At 42.5% G+C, this 19,197-nt stretch overlaps 1 long non-coding RNA gene across 1 annotated transcript in view; it reads right to left on the reverse strand.

The window, feature by feature from the left end:
* Positions 1 to 19,197, reverse strand: part of LOC117201165 (uncharacterized) — a 384,049-nt gene that overhangs the window by 107,736 nt on the left and 257,116 nt on the right. The window contains exon 4 of the long non-coding RNA XR_007470317.1: positions 2,088 to 2,168. This is a non-coding gene — a long non-coding RNA (uncharacterized LOC117201165). The remainder of the gene's footprint in view (positions 1 to 2,087; positions 2,169 to 19,197) is intronic.

Genomic DNA, 19,197 nt, shown 5'->3' on the forward strand with positions numbered 1-19,197 from the left:
AAAGCAGAAAGTAGAACTGAGATGAACAGAGGTTGGGAGTTAGGCGGATGAAGAATTATTGTTTAATGGGTATACGGGGCTTCTGTTTGGGATGATGAAAAGGTCTGGAAATGGACAGTGGTGATGGCTGCACAACAACTGAATGTACTTAATGTCACTGAATTATATAATTAAAAATGGTTAAAATGATAAACTTATGTTATATATTTTTTACCAAAATAAAAAGGACCCCCCAAAAGACTGCACCTTCTGTGTTGAGTGTTCTGCCTCTCTCTCTTTCTGTCTCTTGGACCACTCACTCTGGGAGAAGCCAGCTACTGTCTTGAGGATTCCAAGGCAGCGCTATGGAGATGCCCACATGGCAAACAACTAAAATTTCTGGACAACACTAGCGAGAGACTGGCGACTCCAGTGAGCAAGCCTTCTTGGAAACGTCCTCCAGGCCCATCCAAGTCTACAGATGATGCAGCCCTAGCTGATATCTTGACCATAACCTCAAAGGAGACCCTGAGCTAGAACCACCCAGCTAAGTCACTCTGGGATTTCTGACTCTCAGAAACTGTCAGATAATAAATGGTGGTTGTTTTAAGCCACAAAATCTTGGGTTAATTTGTTACACAGCAATAGATATTGAATACAGTATAACTATATATGTACAAATTTACAACAATATTGAATGAGATAAATTCACAATAATATTAGATGATAATAATCATCTAAAACAAGCTTCTGCTTCTTTCTACAAAGCAATTGGGGGCATGCTAGCTACTGAGGTTAAGAAAAATGTCTATGTCTGATGCCATTCCTTCTCAGGTTCCATATGGTTCCCTCTCCCACATTTGTCTGTGTGGGAATGGGTATTTTTATATCAACTGCATTCTTGGCCTCTGTCTGCAGTAATTCAAAATGCATAGTTCAAGTGCAGAATCTGTATTTCAACTCTAAATCTAGCACTCCAGATACTACTTGGTTACTGCAAAGACACACACTAACTGGGAACTCCACAAACTAACCCCCACTATCTGTTTTCTTCTCTCTCTCACTCTTCTTAAATTCTATCTTTATTCCAGTGATGATGAAAGCAATTTTTATATAGCTCTGGAGTTCGTAATTACAATAACTATCACCAGAAAAGGTCTTCGCCACTCACCAATGTCTCTTATAGACTGGATGTGGGCCGTCTACAAGCAGCATATAGGAGGTAAGACCTGGGAAACTGGTTGACCCAGGAATAGTGTTGCCTATCTGACCTTTTGAGGACTCACTCTTTTATTGGGGAACGACCCAAGAAAAAGCAAAAAAAACCAAGCAGAGGTGGCAGGTCATGAGGCAAACAGGAGAAGGATAGGAGGAGACTTCAACAGAGGATCAGTATGGAATAAAGTTAACAAAGATGGAATAGGAAACATGTTATACCATAAAGTCAGGCATCTAAACCATTAATCCATAAACTCTGACTATGTGACAGGGCATCACTTTGATTGAGTTTGGGCCAGATTCTTAAAGCAGTCAAATTAGGCTAGGAATCAGAAGGACTGATCTCATAAAGATTCCATTCTCTCTCTCCCTTGCAAACACCACGTGTACATAAGTCATTACATGTTGGCATCATAGGTTCCTTTAAATATCTGTAAAGTAGCATAAAGTAGGAGGCAGAAGATAAGGGCCCTAGGCACTCTTAGAAGATAACCAGATAACTTCAGATATGGCTTTAGTCTCTCCAGGCCTCTGTGTCATCTGTAAAATGAGGTCATTCTACCCAAGACGTTTGGACTGGACCAAACGATCTACTGAAATTCCTTCTAACTCTAAAATCTGCAATTCTATGGGTTAAATTCTGATGCCCATACACTCCTCCATAAGGTATTCCTAGGGAATCATCCTAGCATGGCTACCTGGACAATTCAAACAGTTTCTCCATCTCCATATTACACATTTTCCAACTCAGAACAGAAGCACAGTTTGTACTCTCAACTCAACATCTCAGTTTTTACCCTGAAAACTCAAGAAATACTAACGGTTTAAGAGTAAACAGTGGGGATTGTGAGCACCTATAGTCAGAGATTTATTTCCAGGGAAGTTTTTACCTTAGATGAAAGATGGCACTCCAAGGGGTGAAAACCTGGCTGAAGGTCCATTCGATCAATATGGTAAGCCTGGAACTCAACCTAGGGCAACAAGAGAATGAAACTTGAAACTCAGTTCGGGAAATATACAAAGATGCTGCAAAGCTACGAAGAAATTCCAGAGGCCAAACTATGTCAACTTCACTCTAAACCTGGTGGGATATGAGTTTAGCTGGTGCTCGGAACATGTTCTGGGGAAGTGAAACAGCAAGTGATTGCTTTTTTCTTTTTTTTTTTTGAGTTTTACCATTTCTCGTCAGGTGGAAGAATCCTTGTACCTGAGTTCTCAACCAGTCAATGAAAATCTGCTGGTAAATCTCAAAGCCTGATCTCATAGAGCAGAAGTCAGTGGCCTGGGGGTTGATAGTCTCCCCAGGGAGGAATGAAACATCTGCTGGAAACTCCCCACCTCCATCCCTTGACCTTAAAGCTCTAGAGAAAAGGAAAAGCGGCTTCTCTTGACAAAAAGATTGGGAATCCCTGTTGCCATGTCTTACTGTTTCTTTAAGGCTACCATGGAAATGAAAGATGTTCTCAAGCAAAGATAGGTCAAATCTATTAACAGAGCGGGCGAGGCATCTCCCTCCTGAAAACTGTGGAATAACAGAAAAGAACCTTTTCTGACAAAATGAGTATTTTTGTTTGTTTGATTTTGTTTCACATTTATTTATTGAACAGTAGGGAGAAATAATTTGAATATGAAAATAGCTAGTTATTAGAAGAAGAGGGAATAATTTCAAACATGGAGCCCCCTGTAGTTTATACATCATGTAAACTTGCTGCTCCATCCCTCAGCCTTTCCCATCTCCCTTCAGCAATCCTGTTTCCATTCTCTCAGCTCCCAGAAAATCACCAAGAAGCTGAGTTCCAGTAGCACTAGCCTAATACACATTTGATTCTTTTCTCCAGCCGCCAAATGGACCATCTTCCCAGAACTCTTCCCATCATTAGAGGGGAGAAGACGAGTTGAGCAAGTCTTTCTCCAAACTATAGCCACATTTTTATATTAATCTGACACCTGTCATCTGCTTTATTTCCAGGAAGTTCTTCTTAGCGGGAAGGTGGCACTCCAAGGGATTAAAACTTGGCTGAATGTCTGTGAGAATTCATTAGATAATATCCAAAAAGCCCTCCAGAGGGCCTTGCTAAATACAACCAAAGATGGTGCAGTGATTTCCTAAACCCAAGATTTCAGGTTTACTTTTGATGTTCCCTGGATACTAGCAGTGTTTGGCTATATAGAGGAAGGAGAAATATTAACCAATTTTTATTCCAGCTGACCTTTTACAGAGACAGGAAGTAATTTTGCTTGAATTCTCCATTTCAGTCTAGGACAGTAACAGCTGGGCAGGGATTTTGCCCAACACTTTGTGAGGTTTACACTCAACTGCCTTTGTCAGATTGGCATTTTATATTAAAACAATAGAGCACTGTTATTAAGACACCATACTGCTACAACTTTAGGCAGATGCTAAACCAAGAAACTTTCTCTGGACCACTAGAGTCTCCATGACTGTAAAGGTGTGATGTGTTTCAAAAAGTCATTTCAGCCCAGGAGGTTATAGTAGAATGATCAGGAATCAGACTGTCTATATTTGAAGATTAACCCTACCATTTGCTTACAAATGCTGTGATCTTCAGGAATTCCCTAGCTGTCCAGTGGTTAGGACTTGGCACTTTCCCTGCCCAGGCCCAGGGTTCAATCCCTGGTCAGGGAATTAACATCCCACAAGCCATGTGATGCAGCCAAAAATAAATAAAATAAAATAAAAATAAATAAAATAAAATAAAAATAAATAAATAAAACAAATGATGTGATTTTGGAGACAGCAGATCACAGGGGTTAAGAATATAGGCTTTGGAGCCAGACTGCTTGGGTTGGAACCTTAATTCCACCATTTACTCGCTGGATGATCTTAAGGAAGTTCTTCAAACCTCTGGGCCTCAGTGTCATCATTTGTGAAATGGGGCTGTTAATGGCATCTCCAAATGTTGGGGGAAGAATGAAATAAGTTGATGCATGTAGGTGCTTCAAGCAATGTCTGGCAAACAGTATCAATAAATATTAGCTATCATGATTGCTATTATTCTTTCCAAAATTTCAGCATTTCATCCAATGCTGGGCAAAATCAACAAAGAAAGGGAGCTAACCAAGGAGAACTCTGGGGAAAATGTTGAATTTGGCAAAACTGGGAATCAGGCAGAACTTATTCTTTGGCACTCTCGCCATTTTTCTCTCTCCTGTTAATGTCCAGGCTCCTTATATAACACTGTACCCAAGCTCTAGATTTGTTTTTCTGCTCTCCTCCATATCCACCCTTCACCAATCAACTTTTACCCACATTAGCTCTATTCCTTTAGGACTTCGCTCTGAACTAGGTGATAATATAAAAAGTAAAAAATCAGGGCTTCCCTGGTGGCGCAGTGGTTGAGAGTCTGGCTGCTGATGCAGGGGACATGGGTTCGTGCCCCGGTCCGGGAAGATCCCGCATGCCGCGGAGCGGCTGGGCCCATGAGCCATGGCTGCTGGGCCTGCGCGTCCGAAGCCTGTGCTCCGCAACGGGAGAGGCCACAGCAGTGAGAGGCCCGCGTACCGTGTAAAAAAAAAAAAAAAAAAGTAAAAGATCAACTCTGGTTTAAGATAGTAATGAATGCTGGTAAGTTAATGTTATGCTTTCTGGATGTCACATTTGCATTTTACAAAATGAAGATTGCCTTATTACCAGGAAGAGTGACCAAAACTGAGAACTTCAGTTAATGTGCGAAGCAGGTAAGGGTAATAATTCTGGGCAGGTTGACCATTGGTTTTCTTTGACTCACAGATAAGCTGCTACTTCCATAACCCATAGAGCTTGTCCTAAAGTTAACTGTTTAATATAAAGCATCATAGACAGACTCCTAGGCGAAAGCAGAACACATTGTGTTTAAACACAGCGTTATTAGGTTGACAGGCATGGCATCGAGGCTGCAGTGTTACTGGTCCCACAGCTCCCAGGGCTGCTGTCAACAAGGCACGACAAATTGGACCAGCCAAAATTTTCAGTCACGTCTGATTTTCCTGAAGATGCAGATACACCTGCTGAAGATGTTCCAAACAGAAAAACCGAGATTGCAGAACAGAGCGAGCCGATGGAGGAAAATGGCAAAGGCCCAGCGTTGGCTTCTATCACCCACTATTATAGCCCTGGGATAGGCAGCATTCTGAATTCAACAAAGGGGCCAAGGGTAAGGGGATTTGAGTTATAGATCCATCTCTGCCATTAACTGACTGTGTCTTTAAGCAAGTTGAGTCACTTTATTTTGGAGGGTCGTATTTGCAAAACTAGGGGAGAGAGAGGCTCAGTAGCAGTATCCCTCGTTCTTCCGAGTCAGAGGCCCCAGGGGATTCCGGGGAACCCCTACAGCCCTGCAGAGCAACTTAAATGCCTCTACAGACAGGCAGTGGAACGCAACAGGGTTTCCTGATTAAAAAATAAATAAATAACCGTAAGGAAATTAAGATGCTGAGAAGATTAATCTGGGGGAAAGGAAAGTAATATAGAATAAGGCAGAGAGTAGCAAGATTGGACGGGATCACCAGCTAGATGGTAAAATAACTAGAATAGTAAAAAATACAGTCAAATAAGATAGGGTAGGCAAATGAATCTCAGCACTGGCTGCACCCTAAGGAGCTTTTAATAAATTCAGATGCCCAGGCTCTAACCCTGAGTAGTTATATGGAACTTTCGGGGTCTAGGGTCTAAGCTTCAGTATAAGGTAAAAAGCTCCCTGTGTAATCCTCATGTTCAGTCAGTGGTAAAAACCACCAAGGGTAGACTATGCTGGTTTTTAAGAACCAAAAGGAAGAGTTGTATGTAAGAGACTTCTGAAGGTGACATGAGAGGATTGACAACTGATTAGACGGAGAGATAAACATCTGGAAAGACCCCCAAACAACTTAGATCTCAAACAAGGGTGCTTAAGAGAAGGAAGAGGTCATGGTACCTTGGTAAAGTGGAAACGGTTTGGGAGGGAAGATGGTGATGAGTTTGAACTGAAGTGGATAGCAGGATATCTGAGTGATTCCATCTTCCTACAATATTCAAAGTAATGAGCAGCACCGTATCTTTTCTGACGAGAAAATTTAACTTCGAATTGACTACTCTAGCTATTATCAAAATCCCAGCTGAAACAAAGTGGCAGCACAAGAGTGATGCACTAAGAGAAAGGTACCTTATATTTCTTCAGTGTTTGTTTGTCTTTTTTTTTTTTTGGCTTAACTTCTTTGGGAGGGATATAAGTACTTTGCATGTTTACAAAAGCTGTGAACCTAATTCCCAGAAAAAAAAAATACCATTAGAAAAATACATGGAGCCCAGTTTAAGAATCTCTTTTTTAGATAGGGACTAAAGGGCTCACTCAGCCAAACAAAGTTTTTGGTTTTGTTATTATTACTATTATAGTTGTTATTTTAAGATGAAGAACTAGAGACCGAAGAGAAATATAAGCAGAGAAAAAGAGATAATGAGGAAAGAGATGTGTTTTAGACAGATTTTTCCTAACAATGAGGTCACTGCCGAGTGTCCAGAGACAGCATTATTTTTCCTAAATGCTTTGGAGCATTTCATGTCTTCTCCCTGTCCTTTGTTCTTTGATTAAAGCACCTGTCCTTAGCTTTGTCGTTAAAACATCCTGGCAACCACAAGAAAACATGCCAGCTTGTGATTACTATCTGCATTTTTAATAATGCCTAGCATTTCCTACAAATAGGATTTCAGCATCTAGAACTCTGGGGAAAATGAAACAGCTTTTGTTAGTTCTAATAGAAAAAGGCAGCTTGATTTCCAATGCTCTGTTTTAATCTGGGTTTTACCAGCCGGTGATTTTATTGAAAGTGAAATGCATATTCATGTTTAGCTTTAGCATCTCAACTCTAAAATGGAAAAATCACAGCTTCAGTAACAGAATTGAGAATGAGGTCCTGGCATCTTTCTTAAAAGGAATTTGGATAAGGCTTCTCAGTACATACTCACAAATTACTTACGCTGTATGTCTAAACACACACAAACAGGTTTAGAAAACCTGGCTGAATTGAAATGAAATAATTAGGTATGAAAAAAATAACCTGGGCTTCTTTGCCAGATTCTTATCAACATGGACCATACTTGCTCTAAGGCAATAAAGGAGGTGGGGGTCAAGGTCATGACCAGGAAGGAATTCATGTGCCCAAACTCTCTTCATCTTCATGAAAAAGTTTTGTGCTTTCCCGGGCTACTTAGAGAGGGGTTCATAAGGCACTGCTCTGGGTTCCCTTCATGACTTAAAGGGAAATGTTCATAGTGTCGGGAGCCCTTGATGACCTTCAAATGAAAAAGGAGGATGTCCTCAAATTCCTTGCAGCAGGAACCCACTTAGGTGTCACCAACCTTGACTACCAAATGGAACAGTACATCTGTGAAAGGAAAAGTGATGGTATCACCTCATACACCTACAGAGAACCTGGGAGAAGCCTCCCCTGGCGCCGGCGCTGTTGTTGCCATTGGTAACCAGGCTGACTTCAGTGTCATATCCTCCAGGGATACTGGCCAGTGAGCTGTGCCGAAGTTTGCTGCTGCCACTTCTACTGCTGGCCGCCTCTCTTCTGGGAACTTCCCTAACTCTATCCAGGCCACCTTCCTGGAGCCGCGACTTCCGGCGGTTACGGACCCAGGTCTGATCTCAGAGCCGTCTTATGTTAACCCGCCTGCCATCACTGTGTCACAGTAACTCTTCTCTGCGCTGTGTGGACATCGCCATCCCCAGCAACAACAGGGGAGCTCCTGCAGTGGGTCTGCGGTGGTGGATGTGGGCCGGGGGTTGAGGATGGGGTTGGCGTCCTGCGCATGTGTGGCACCAGCTGCCGTGAGCATCTGGGTGAGGTCATCCTGCTGTCTACTCTGCAGAGATGCTGAAGATGTTGAAAAGCTAGCATGGACTACTGTTGGAAAGGCTGTGACCCAGGAGGAAGTTCTGACTTCAGCAGTGAAAGGGAATTAATTTCCAAAGTTTCCCCTCTCCTTGATGCCTAAAATTACATGGTTCACAACAAAGACTCACATGAGTCTACTTCATTTTAAGTAGGGCAGAAATGGCTTAGAAATATTAGCCTCTTGCTAATATTGTGCACATGGTAGTGGATAAGCTGGAGTCTTGGTTCAGTCTATACTGCTGATGGCCCCTCAGAACCCCATCCCAGCTGAATCCTTCCTAGAAAGGCGATATAGAAAGGAGACAAAGGCAGGGGTCTTGGCATCCAGTAGAAGTGGGTTTAAATCCCAGCAACACCAATAACTGGCTGAATAGATTTTGAAAAGTCACTTAATTTTCCTGAACCCTGCTTTCTCTGATTCTAAAATGGAGCTAATAATATTCAACTAACGGATTAAATGGAATGGAAATGCAACGCCTAGCCAAGGTCTTCGATACACTGTAGTTCCCCTTTTTTGTGCTCCCTCCCTTCCCCCTTCATTCCTTCTTGAATCATAGCCAAGAGTTGCCATGCCTTTTCCTGGTCAGGTAGTGAGAATTCTGTTTGTCTTGTACAAACTCAAGGTAAAGAGTACCCTTACTTCAAAGGAGGCTGGAAATTCACAGTCACTGGAAGATTAAGTTTTAGACATTTCATTTGTTCTCTTTTTCTATTTTACTTTTTTCTCCCTTTTACAACACAGGCACTGTTCCCTTGGCATTTGCAAATTTACTTTTTCACTTCTACAGGTGTAGGTGGAATGATTCAAGAAGAGAAACGGTGGCACGAAAGAGAAGGTTTTTTTTCCAAATACAGAATTCATGTCAAAAAGGGGAGTGTTTTTCATGATTAGCTAATTGAATGCTTGCTGAGAGCCAGGCACTACTCTACGTATCAATCCACTGAATTCTCACAACACCAGGAAGTGAGTACTTGGATTAGTAGACAAGCAAACTGAGGCACAGAGAGATTAAGTAAATCATGCAAGGTCACACAACTAATAACTGGGAAGACTAAATTTGAACCCAGGTAAACCTACTTTCAGAATACATGCTCTTTACCACTTCTGCAGCTTACTCACCTCCTTTCCCCAGCAGCTCAATATACAGAAAACAGAGGGAAGATGGATGTGGAAAACACAGGTTAGAAGAAAATGAATCATGAAGGACATTTGAAATAAGTATTGAGCTTATGTAATTGAAATTTGATGCTGTTTTCAAATATTCATAATAGAAACTCTAATGTTTTATAAAAGGGCAGGTAACTCAGTCTGATCAGCTTTGATGTTCTAAGCAATGATGTCAGAGAGCCAGCGGAGACTCCTGAGAAAGTGTTTGGTGCTTGCTTTATTTCCCTGTGCTAATATTCCTTGACTGAAAACAATCTCAAGGTTTCCAAGGGTGACCAGACTATACAGCCTGCTTTCTTTGAAGGAAGAAACATTTCCATTTTGAGAAGATGAAATGGACATTTTCTTGGCTACGTATTTGATGATGTTTCTTTACTGGGAACACCTCCATTTCTTCTTCCTGAATCAGACTTCTAGAATTTTTTTTTTTTTTTCCACCTAGAAGAGACCACTGATACCATTTACTTCCTCTCCTTTCTACGGTAATGAAGAAGGGGAGGTCAAATAAATTCAGTTCTCTCACAGATCTAGAAGCCAATCTAGGATTGGAATTCAGTTCTGACTCCTCATCCAGCTCTGCCACTCAACCACATGTGTTTCTTTCTCTCACACACAGGCTCTTTTTGGCCACCAGTAAACACACTGACCTTTGAAATATGGAAAGAAAAGCGCTTTGAAATAAAACTGGCACAAACAGCGGTTAGACGGCCGTCATCTGGAGGCCGGAACAAAGAGGGGCATAGTTTTCAAGCTGTCTTCGTAATTACGTGAAGCAGTTATCACTCATGCCCCAGTCTGAGCATTACCCCCCAAACAAACAGCCGAGGTTTGAGAAAGCACATAGGCCACTTTGTTGCTCTAGCATCCTGGGGGGTGGGAAGCCCCTCAGCTAAAAATCACATGTGGCTGGGCCTGTTTTCCAGTGCTCCAGGCTATTTCCTTACTTCCTTCCCCATTAAAACCCTCTGCTCTTCTTGGCAAAAGCCTTCAGGTGAGGTAAGTGCCAATTAACAACACAGAGCTTGATGTATTTCAAGTTTATGACCTAGAGCTGCATTCTTATGAAATATATTCTTCTTCTCTGGCCCAGAAGCCTCAATGTGCAGAGAGAAAAGATTCTATGTGTGGTTGAAATTTGTTTCATTTTTGCTACGGCCCTAAAAGTGATTTCTCTTTCTGTGGTTTGCTCAACTTAGAAAGCCAGGCAAACAAACCCCAGTAAAGGGCAAAACCGATTCTGAAAACTTTAGCTGCAAAGATAACTGGAGCAAAAGGCTCAGCAAATTTGGGTTTTGCAAAAAGTGGTCTTAAATGTCTCATGAAATCTTAAATATGGCCAGACTTCAGAATAAGTAGGAGAGATGGAAATATCTAATACCGATATCTACAGACTAATATCTAATATCTACAGACTTTTCCAGCTTTCAAATCTGATATGAAATTTTTCTATCCTAGGAATGATTTTAGTTTTTCCAATCATTTGAGTGTTACCACGTCAGTTTATGAAAAATACTTTGGTGAGTTGTTCTTAGGCCACAGAGATCTGAGATCTGACCAATTACATGATCTGATATGACATCTCAGAGCCCTTTAAGACCAAGAGGTTTGGCAATAGGAACATAAATGGGTTAAAATATATTTCAAAATAATTCCTCTAATTATTAGCTGTACTCAGTTGCTTAATATTTTCAGTGCCTACTGAATTTAGCAAAGGGAATGACAGATACACATTAAAATGCATGCAAATACTACACACAAGCCACATTTTAATATATTGTTTTGCATCCATAATTTTAGTCTTGTGATTTGTATTTTCGTTTGCTTGGGAATAAAGACTTTCTTCTTTCCCCACTTGGGAAAAAAGGCAAGACTTGTTTCTGCCAGCATCCGAATAGTATTCCTGAAAAAGCGGCAAACTTAATGGTTCAGGAACTGCTCTCCACCACCTGCTTTCAGGCCCCTTAAATAGGGGCTGCATTTACAATGCATTGAAAAGGTGAAAATATGCAATCAATCAGTTGCTTTGTCACATAGTGGCAGGCAATCATATTTTTTTGTTGTTGTGTTAAAACTGAACAGACTGGTTTTTTAAAAATTTAAGCTGTTTAAATGTACAATCTCTTTTCAAATAGAGGGTGTGGCAGACTGCCTGCTATACATTTGCCAAATCCCATTTTCTTTTAATCCAGGGTCACAGATAGAACACATTTCCCAGCCTCCCCTGCAATTAGGTGATTTCTGGCTGGAGGAATGTGGGCCAAAGTGATGTACACAATGTGCGAGTCTGGCCACTAAGATCTGCTGGGCAGCCCTAGTGCCTTTTCCTTACTTTTGACCTCCTGGCAAGATGCAGAGGATCAGGTGGAAAACGCCAAGGGCATAAGGAGGAGTCTCAGGATGGAAGGAGACGGGGGTCCTAAAACGAAACTGTGTGGAGCAGACTCTCTGCCCCCATCCATCTCCCCCGACCAACAACTCACAATAGACTATGACTCATGTTCACTGTGTGGTAGCCGCCCTCCAATGGTCACATCTCCTGGTATTCGTACCCTTGTGCATTCATCTCCAATAGCATATGGCAGAAGTGATGGCATGCCACTTCTGAGATTAGGTTATAAAAGCCTGTAACCTCTGCCTCTGCCGTTGGTGGTCTTTTGCTCATTCTCATCCTCTCTTTCTCATTACTTTCTGGGGATGCCAGCTGCCATGCCTGTGGAGATGCCCACATGGTAAGGAATGGAGATCTCCTTCCAACAGCCAGCAAGGAGTTGAGGCCTGACAATAATCAGGGGAGTGAGGTGGGAAAAGAATTCTAATCCCAGCTGGTCCTTCAAATGACTGCAACTCCAGCAGATAGTTTGAATACAACATTGTGAGAGACACTGGGCTAGAATCACCCAGCGAAGCTGCTCCTGGATTCTCGAATCTTAGAAACTGTGTGAGAAAATTCCTTTTTTTTTTTTTTTTAAAATTGAAGGATACTTGACGTGTTTGTTGTTTTAAACTGTTAAGTTTTGGAGTCATTTGCTGCCAAGCAATAGATAACTAATACAATGTGAATAAGAAATCAGCTTTCATTGAGCCACTGAGACACTGGGACTGTTTGTTATGGTACTCAAACACTGACTAATCAGCAGGGCAATGTGTGCAGTAACTATGTACATACACTGAACGGCACTATAAGGTTTCTAAGGGTAAAGGCCTTGTTTTATTCTCCTTTGAGATCTCACTGCCTAACACAGTGCCTAGACAAGAGTAGGCATTGAACAAGTGACAAATAATGAATGTGGCTTTCAGTAAGATGCACAGTGTGGTCCTGTGTATGGAATATACAAAGTCAACACCTTTAGAACAGCTGCCACTTTAAGGCTAGATGGGATCGACTGCACTTTATTTCGGGTCAGAAAAATTCTGGGATTGTATTGCTACCAAATATGTAGATTGTAGTTGGTCAAACATTCGTGTAAAGAAGAGAACTCAGTCATCTAGTTATGTTTGTGTTTCCAGATTATCACACTTACTTTTGTAGGGACCAGGTATTCTAATAGGTATATGTGTTAATTTATTTAACCCTTATAAAAACTTGATAAAGAGTGTGCTATTGCTCTTCTGAGTTTACTAATGAGGAAATAAACTCAGGAAAGTTAAGCACGTCGTCCCCGATCTCAGTGCAATTCCATGGCAGAGCCTGGGCTTGATCTCTGGACTTGCAAATGCCAAGGATCATGAAGTTACCCGTTATACTAGGCTGTTCCCTAAATTGAATTCTCAAAGAAACAGGACAGAACTCCAAAGTCTAAGAAAGGGCTGCTAAATCGACGGAGTGGATTAAGAGATATCCTGTGAGGACAGAACAGAACAGTCAAGACTTAGGCCTTGAGAGATTCCCATTAAGAGGGGCTAAGATCAAAGTTTATAAAATCGTGAAGGACGTGGAGTGATTCCCCCAAACTGATACACACCCCAGGGATGGGGCCTCACCTGAAGCTTGTCAGAGATGGTTTAGGAGAACTGAAATGCATGCCGCTTGTAGATGATTAGATGCGTCCCCTCTGCCTCCATGTCAGCTGCACAGAGACGAGGCTCACCGCCCCAGAAGCCACCATGTAGAGAGAATATCCAGACCACAGGGCAATCAGCTCCATTGGAGCAGCCAAGAGGGGGAGGCTTGGCTTCCCTTTAATTGACAAAAACCTTCATAACCAGTTCCTTCCAAGGCTTGCAAATCAGCACTAGCCTCAAAGAGAGCAGGTATGGGCCAAAGAAGCACAGGGAATGGATAGACATCTCTGTGTCTGCCTCTCCTGCTGGTCCTGTTTCTGCTTGTTTTTCATGGCAACTTGTGTGTGGTGAGGACTTTGGGTATGTATTTGCTTCAGACAGCAAGTTCTCTTAGCCCAGCCTTGTGGGAAGAAGTGGAAGTCGCTATTTACGGGGAACACTGCCAATGGGCTAATGAGAAATTTTCATGACTTTTGGATGTTTGTAGAACTAAAGGCTTTTGAAACCTGAATCCAAGGCTGACCTGGAGTCTTGAAAACCTGGATAATGACCTCTGGGAAGAAGCTGTGGCTGACACAGAAAAACCTTCCTTATTCTGACGTTTACGAAGTTTGGTTGCCAAAATACGCTCCTCTCAATCTTAGACAGTGAGACATATTTTTAATCTGTAACAGTTGGTGCTAGGGCAGAGTTTGAAATTTATCTTTCACTTCATGGGGCAATGGGTTTTCTAAAGAAATGAATGATGCATTCACCTTTAGCAAGGAGAATATTAAAGTTGTGCAAAATAATATACCATTTAAAAAAATGTGGGAGGACTGTTTACATAAAAAGGAACTGACATGTCCGTTACGAATCACTCTAAATAATTTATTTAAGGAGGCCCTCAAAGACGTAATTGTAACAGGAACTAAGTTTAAATTCTTACACTTGAAAATAAGACTGAAGGCTTTATAATGGTCCACAGTTCAGAATATTCATATATTTATGCTAGTAATTGTTTTCTCCTATTCTGAATTAACAAAGTCTTGCTAGAGAAATAAAATACCTACATTTATGCAGCTCATACTCCTTTGCAGCTGTGGCTCACAAAATCAATTACTTGGCATTAATTCAAACTTGTAGGTTTTTCCATTAGGAAAAAAGATAATTAAAAAAAACAACAACAGCCAATGACTGTCATTGTATAAATAAATTCAGGGTCCACTAACAAATGGATCACTAATGTGCGAAAGGCTTTGCTCAAGGCCACCCGCAAAGTGAAGGGGCAGCATTGAGGAGATTCTGGGGGTCCTCCTACACTCACCCCATATGTCACATGTGTTCCACCTGCATCTTTTTTCCTTTATTCCTAAGCAAGTAGAAATTTGGAGTTGGAAGAAGGTGTGAGGAAGATACAACACATAGAGGAAGCCAGTGAATGGAAAGAAAGGTGAGAGCAGGTGCAGGGATAGCACCTGCCTAATGCTAATGGCCGAGCTCCCAAGGGAAGGTTCTGGCAGCCTGCTCCTCTGTGATTCCCGCTCCTCCTGTGGCTGGTGGGTCAGCTTTTTTACATATATATCTTTACAGCCAAAGAATGCTTTGCATGTATATCCTGACAACAACCCTATTGTTTTTACACTTAATGACACTCATGGAGAACCTCCTAAGTGCTCCTTGTGTCCTACATTGTTTCCCATCCAACACCACACTGCTCCCTGACTACTCCGTCTGATATGCAAATTTGATCACATTATTTCTCTGCTACAAAATGGTTTCTCGCTAACGGTTTCTCAGTCCGACATTGGCTTTCAAGATCTTCCATGACCTGCCTCCAGACTACTTTCCAGCACCATATTCCCTCACTGACCCTCCCAGCTCTATGCTCACAGGGCACCTAAACAGGTCTACCCTCTCCACTCTGGTGTCCTTTTCCTGCTCTCCTCGTTGCCTGGAATTCTCTCCCACTCCCAGCTGTTCCCACCTGTGGCACTGTCTGACTGGCTTCCCTGGTGGCGCAGTGGTTGAGAATCTACCTGCCAATGCAGGGGACACGGGTTTGAGCCCTGGTCCGGGAAGATCCCACATGCCACGGAGCAACTAAGCCCGTGCGCCACAGCTACTGAGCCTGGGCTCTAGAGCCCGCAAGTCACAACTACTGAGCCCACATGCCACAGATACTGAGGCCCACGCACCTAGAGTCCGTGCTGCGCAACAAGAGAAGCCACCACAATGAGAAGCCCGCGCACTGCAACGAAGAGTAGCCCCCGCTCGCCACAGCTAGAGAAAGCCCGCACACAGCAGCAAAGACCCAACACAGCCAAGAATAAATAAATTTTTTAAAAAAAGAGCTAGCGAAGTCTTAAAGCCTGTTTAAAAAAAAAAAAAAATGACCCTCCATCATCCCTCAAGATCTAGAACTTCATCTTGGAAGCCTTCTCTGGCCTCCGGAATAGGACTGTGCTCTCTCACCTTTGAGCCTCCACTGTGACAGGTGCAGAATTTATGATGCTATTTTCACAGTGGTTTGTTTACATCACTTCTACATGTATCAGTATTTCTCAAAGTGTGGTCCAAAGAACAAGTGCCTCAAAAACATCTGCCTCTGAGAAGTGCAGATGCCTCATATTCCCATGTGAAATAGGCCTTCCTGGGGCTTCTTAGGTGACTAAAGCTGAGAACCACTGGACTGGACTTTAAACTCCTCAAGGGTGGCCATAACCTATTAGGACATGGTTGGTAATGAATGAATAAAAATACTTAATTGCTTTTCAGCCATGGGTTGAGCATGTGTAGCTCCTACTATGTGTAATGTTTACAATTGCAGCTCAGAGTACAGTTAGTCTTGTTTACCACTGCACCCATCCCAGACCCTAGCCCAGCACCGTGGGGCATGATAGGCACTAAATAAATACTTTTTCACGGATGGCAAGAAACTGTGGCCTGCAGAAGCTCTGAGTGCTGTACAGCAGGGCAGAGGTGCAGTGAAAGCATCAACAAGATTAGCACAAGGCCTGTTCAGTTCCCCAGGAGAAGGCACTAAGTCAGAGCAATAGCATAGCTGGCACTGCTCTGATGTTCCTTTGTAGAAACCCTTGATGTGGGCTGTGAAATGTCAAATCCAGATTTGATTAAGCCCAACTTCAAATCCCCAAGGCAAGTGTGTATCCACGGTCTTAATGGAATTATTGGAGCCACCTCCGTCTGCTACTTTCAAAAGGGCTGAGGTAGCACCCCATCCACTGATACCAACTCCTACAAAATGAAGCCTGCAGTTAATTCAGCACGTCCCAAGCGGATAAAACCTAAAAAACCTGATCTGGCTTCTTCCTGAAAATTGAAGTATTAAATTAAACCAAAAAAAAAAGAAAATGTTCTGGTGTACTGTAAAGCCTAAAGAAAGGGGGGTCCCCAAGGCTACAGCAGAAATCAAAGTTCTGTTTCTTCTTCTTAGGCCTAGACTGTTGACTATTTGGCACTTTCTACTTCCTCCTTCAAATGATAACCTATCAGTTTTCAGATAACCCGAACTTTGGATTTTTAAAGGCAAGCCAATAGACAACATGAGCTGCTGTAAGGGCTACGGACTTCTAGTTGAATGATTCAGTACATACAAGTGGAAACTTGGCCTCCCCTGCTTATACACACTTTGAGGGATGGGCAGAAAATGTCAGGCCAGAACCGAGTCTCAAACCAAAGTGGGCACATTGGGATCTATCAGATTAAACCCGAATGCCGCAGCTCCACTGGAGCAGACCTGATTTCACCACTGCGTTCTCAAAGGGAAGTGGGGCGGGGGGCATCTGCTCCCAAGCTCCACCACAAGCCAGAGCTCCACTTTGTTCTGTGAAATTCAGAACACATTTATTCTCCTTTTTGGTTTTCTTCCAAATTTACTCCTGCCTTAACTTAGGGTCTGGCTGAAGCTAAAATCGTAACAGCCAAAGACAGCGGGGGGGAAAGGCCGCTTTACTGTGAAATCCAATCTGAGTAAAAGCAAAACGGATCAGCAATCTTTTGACCTTACCCAGTGGCAAAGTCTCACTGATTCACGTGGTTTAGAGAACTTGGAAAAGGTCTGATGAGCTGTCAAACCACTGAAAATTTAGGATTTTTCTTGTCACCCTCTATAGAAATGATTCCAAAGTTTCTCAAATTCCAGAAGCTTCCTAAGGCAGGACCAACAAGTCTGTGGAGACACAAGTCTCTTGGTTACCCTAGAACCACCCTCGTGTTTCTGGGACTCTTGAGATCAGCCCAGGCCAGTTATCTAGAGGCGATAATGGATTCTGTTGGGGCCATCTGTGCCAGACTCACCACAAGAGATAGATCATTTCCAAACCAACACCTCATATAGGAGGAAGCAAAGGGATTCTCACCACTTTCTGGTTCCTACATCAAGAGCTAATCCCAGACGTGGCGATGACATAAAGGCAGGAGTCCTGGCAGCAGCTGCCACTGGGATAACTGGTTTAAATAGCAAGTACTCTTTAATGCACAAATTACCTTAGACATAGTTCCTGCCTTTCAGGGACTCCCTTGCCTAAAAGCACCCATTGTCTCACTCTCTCTTGACTTACATGTGATGTCCAAACTCATCTAAACCCTTTCCAGCTTGTCCATACTGACTCTTCCATCTTCCCACCATGTCCAAAATGCATTCTACCCTTCAGACCAAGCGTTGGCAAACTTTTTCTGTAAAGAGCCATATAGTAAGTATTTCAGGTTTGCAGGCCATATAGGCTCTTTCATAACTATTCAACTCTGTTGTTGTAGAACAAAAGCATTCATAAATAGTAATATAAATGAATGAGCCTTGCTATATTTCAATAACACTTTAACCAAAACAAGTAGCAGGCTAGATTTGGTCCCCAGGTTGTAAGTTTGCTCACTTCTGTTTTTTTTTTTTTTTTTTTTTTTGCAGTACACGGGCCTCTCACTGTTGTGGCCTGTCCCATTGAGGAGCACAGGCTCCGGACGCGCAGGCTCAGTGGCCATGGCTCACGGGCCCAGCCGCTCCGCGGCATGTGGGATCTTCCCGGACTGGGGCACGAACCCATGTCCCCTGCATCGGCAGGCGGACTCTCAACCACTGCGCCACCAGGGAAGCCCCATCACTTCTGTTTTAAACAGACAAAATTTATTCCTTTGCAGGTGCTGGTTTCTTCTGCCTGGGATCCTTTGTCCTTTTTTCTCAACTCAAATATATTAATTCATTAAAATTCATTATTCATTGGAAGATTATTATATGCCAGATACTGTCCTAAGATACAGAGAGGCAACGGTGAGAAAACAGACATTTTCAACTGTGATAGAATTCAGATTCTAGTGGAAACAGGTGGACAATAAACAAGTAGCAAGCAACAGCGTGCACGCCAGGTGGAACTAGGATGAAGAAAAATAAGGCAGGGTAGGTGGGTGAGGATGTTATTTTAAATAGTGGTTGAGGAAGGCCACTAGGATGAAGTAATATGAGAGCAGAGATGAAAATAAAGCATGAGTTCAGTCTATGTGGATATAGAAAGTGGGGAGTGGTAGTAGGAAAAGCATTTCAGGCAGAGGGAACAGCAAGTGCAAAGTGCCCAAAGCAGAGCATTCTTGGTATACTGGAGGAAATGATAGGAGACCAGTGTGATTGGAGTGAGGTGAATGAGTGAGGGATGAGATCAGAGAGGTAGCTATGGGCAAGATTTTGTAGGGCCTTGTGGGCCGTGGAAAGGACTTTAATTTTTATTTGGAGTAAGACTGGAAACCATTGAAGGGTAGGAAGCAGAAGAGTGAAATAATCTGCCTTAGATTTTAATAGGATCACGACGATAGCCATGTGTAGGATAGACTATAGGGAGGCAAGAACAAAAGCAGAAAGACCTGCTAATAGGCTATTGTAATAATCCAGGTGACAACTGTTGTCCAGGGTGACAAGAGGGGAGATATTAAGAGTTGTCAGATTCTGAATATGTTTTGAAGGCAAA

Source organism: Orcinus orca, chromosome 11 (genome assembly GCF_937001465.1).
Source record: "Orcinus orca chromosome 11, mOrcOrc1.1, whole genome shotgun sequence".
Classification (NCBI taxonomy): domain Eukaryota; kingdom Metazoa; phylum Chordata; class Mammalia; order Artiodactyla; family Delphinidae; genus Orcinus; species Orcinus orca.